Source organism: Octodon degus, unplaced genomic scaffold, assembly GCF_000260255.1.
Source record: "Octodon degus isolate 3935 unplaced genomic scaffold, OctDeg1.0 scaffold00145, whole genome shotgun sequence".
In the NCBI taxonomy this organism is placed as follows: Eukaryota; Metazoa; Chordata; class Mammalia; order Rodentia; family Octodontidae; genus Octodon; species Octodon degus.
This window is the reverse complement of record NW_004524721.1, coordinates 4,665,001-4,668,386: the sequence shown is the minus strand read 5'-3', so window position 1 is coordinate 4,668,386 and position 3,386 is coordinate 4,665,001. Positions and strand designations below refer to the sequence as shown.

At 37.1% G+C, this 3,386-nt stretch overlaps 1 pseudogene; it reads right to left on the bottom strand.

Moving 5' to 3' along the window:
* Positions 1-1,929: 1,929 nt before the first annotated feature.
* On the bottom strand, positions 1,930-2,708 carry LOC101581986 (annotated as a pseudogene).
* Between the last annotated feature and the right edge of the window lie 678 nt (positions 2,709-3,386).

Sequence of the window (3,386 nt, the reverse complement as noted above, 5' to 3'; positions counted from 1 at the left end):
TCCTAATGGAAAATTTACAGGGATAGCTGGCTTGAATGGGATTTCCAGTCCTAGTTTTTTAAGGAGTCTCCACAGTGATTTCCATACTGGTTGTACCAGTCTACATTCTCACCAGTGGTGGATAAGGGTTTCTTCTTCCACAGCCTCTCCAACATTTGTTGTTGGTTGATTTCTTTATGATAGCCATTCTTTCTGGGGTGAGATGATATCTCAATGTTGTTTTAATTGGCATTTCATGGATGGCTAGTGATGTGGGGCATTTTTTAATATATTTATTTGCTTCTTTAATTTCATCCTCTGAGAAGTGTGTGTTCATTTTAGATGCCCATTTCTGGATTGGGTCTTTAAATTTGGGGGTCCTAAGGTTTTTTAATTCTTTATAAATTCTGAATGTTTAATTCTTTTTTTAATTCTTTATAAATTTGTCTGAATGTTTAATAATCAAGATTTTTTCCAAATTTGTGAGTTGTCTTTTCAATTTGTTGGTAACTTCTTTTGACATGGAAAAAATCTCAATAAGAGGAGGTTCAAGTTGTTAATTCTTTCAATTATTACCTGTGAGATTTGGTTTTTGTTTATGACCTCTTTGCTAACCCCTATGTCTTCAAGAGTTTCTCCTATTTTCTCTTCCAGAAGATTTTGTGTTTCTGTTTTAATCTTTAGATCTTTAATCCACTTCACTTTAGCTTAGTGCATGGTGATAGACCTGGGTCAAATTTTAGTTTTTGGCATGTAGAGAGCCAGTTTTTATAGCACCATTTGTTAAAGAGGCTATCTTTCTTCCAGTAAGAAAGTTTGGCCCCTTAGTCGAAGATAAAGTGGCTGAGTGTGGTTGTAGAGGCTTCTGCATCTTCTAGTCTACTCAACTGATCCTCAGGTCTATTTTGTTGCCAGTACCAGGCTGATTTTATCACAATAGCTTTGTAGTATTATTTGAAGGCAAGAATTGTAATGCCTCCTGTCTTGTCTTTGTTGCCCAGGATTGCCTTTGCTATTCTAGGTCTTTCTGGTTCCAAATAAATTTTAGGAACAATTTCTCTAGGTCTGGGATGGTATGTTGGTGGTAGTTGATAGGGACTGCATTAAATCTGTACAGCAATTTGGGGAGTATGACCATTTTCACAACATTGCTTCTTCCTATCCAAGAGCAGGGAATATCCATTTTCTGACATCCTCCATTATCTCCTTTTTCAGAGTACTGTAATAATCATGGAATAGATCTTTGGCTTCTTTAGTTAGATGAATTCCAAGGTATTTCATTTTCCTGGATGCTATTGTAGAAGGTATTGTTTCTCTAATTTCCCTCTCAGTGTCTTTGTCATATGTATAGAGGAATGATATTGACTTTTAGGTATTGACTTTGTATCCTGCTATGCTTCTGAATTTGTATATTAATTCTAGTAACTTCTTGATAGAATTTTTTGGGTCTTCCAAGTAAAGTATCATTTCATCTGCAAATAATGATAATTTAACTTTTTCTTTCCCTATTCTTATTCCTTTTATTTCTTTCTCTTGTCTAATGGCTGTAGCTAATGATTCCAGAACTATATTGAATAGGAGTGGTGATAGAGGACATCCTTGTCTTGCACCAGAGCTGAGAGTAAAAGATTTCAGATTTTTCCCAATTAAAATTATGTGAGCCATTGGGTTGTCATAGATGGCTTTTATCACATTGAAGTAGTGGCTATCTATGCCAATTTTCTGTAGGACATTGTTTTTGTCTTGTTTTGGTTTGGTTTTTTAAAGCTCCTAACTCAAATTTATGGGAAAAGGAGTGAAACTTCTGCAAAGTGCACTTTTAAAAAGAGGTACTCTTTGCGTTTGAAAAGAAACCAGTTACTCCTCTAACAATAACAAAAGGGAATATTTTACAGTTATGTACATGATTTGGAGAGAAGAATTCTAATGTTGTTCTGCTGGTCAATGGTGTTAATACTCATCTTGTTCCTCCTGCCGGCCCTCTTATCACAAAGCCTTCATCTGTGGCATAGAGAATGTCTACAATCCTCTGCAATACAGGGTCATTTTCCCCTTCATTCTCCTGGCAAATCACTTACCTTCCCAAAGTATAAATCTCTTTCTCCAAGTCTTCACCAGTAAGTTTCAATACAGTGACCTGCTAAATCAGTTCAGCGGCCTCATCATCCCCATTGCCCACACCAGGATTCTTCCGCACCATACCTGGGCCAGCCCTAGGAGTTGAAGTAGTTCTCTGGGTTGAAATGGGTCTCTGTGGAGCTGCACTGCTGGAGCTGAGAGGTTTCTTTGGTTTATTCAGAGTTGGAGCAACAAGTGAAGGAGCCACTGCGGTCTCCTGAACTTGTCTGGCAGCTACAGCGTCATACTCTTTTCCATCATAGCTTGCAGCAAAAAATTTCTGGAACCACTGAACAAATTCAAAATTGTCCTGAAACTTTCCTTTTACTAATTTATCCACAGGAATTATTTTATCAACACCCATCTTTTAAAACCTGCTTGTAGTATTTTGAAGTTCTGAATATATTCATGTTCTAGCTTAGCTTGGAATTTTACTTTCTTCAAGGCAATGGAGCCAGGGAAGAGCATGTACACTGACAATAGGCAGCCCCTGAGCACAGCTGTTCAATCTTCATCAGATTCAACAGCAGAGACTAATTGATACAGACCAGCATGTCATGTCAACTTAGATTATCACTGGAGACTGACATTGAGTATGCATTCACTGCCATCTTCAGCTCTCAGAGGAACCACTTCTATTGCCCACACCTGGCTCCAGTTCCATCTTCATCTTTCTGTAGGACTTTGAACACGAATGACTGTTGGACTTTGTCAAAAGCCTTTTCTGCATTGATTAAGATGCTCATGTGTCTTTTGGATTTGGCTCTATTAATGTACTGTATCATATTTATAGATTTCTGTATATTGAACCATCCTTGCATCCCTGGGATGAATCCTACCTGGTCATGGTGTAAGATCTTCTTGATGATTTGCTGTATTCTATTTGCTAAGATTTTATTCAGGATTTTTGCATCTATGTTCATGAGGGAGATTGGCCTGTAGTTTTCTTTTTTAGTTGTATCTTTCCCTGGTTTTTCTGTCAGTATAATACTTGCCTCCAAGAATGATTTCGGGAGGATTGCTTCCTTTTCAATTTCATGGAAGAGTTTGAGGTGTACAGGGATTGTATCTTCTGTAAATTTCTTGTAGAATTCTACTATGAATCCATCAGGACCTCGACTTTTCTTTGTCAGTAGGATTTTTATTACATTTCATATTTCACTGGCTGTTATTGGGTTATTGAGAGTTGTTATATCTTCTTGATTCAGTTTTGGTAATTTGTACCTTTCTAGGAATCTGTGCATTTCTTCTGTGTCTTCTCTTTTGTGAGATTAAAGATTCTTAAAGTA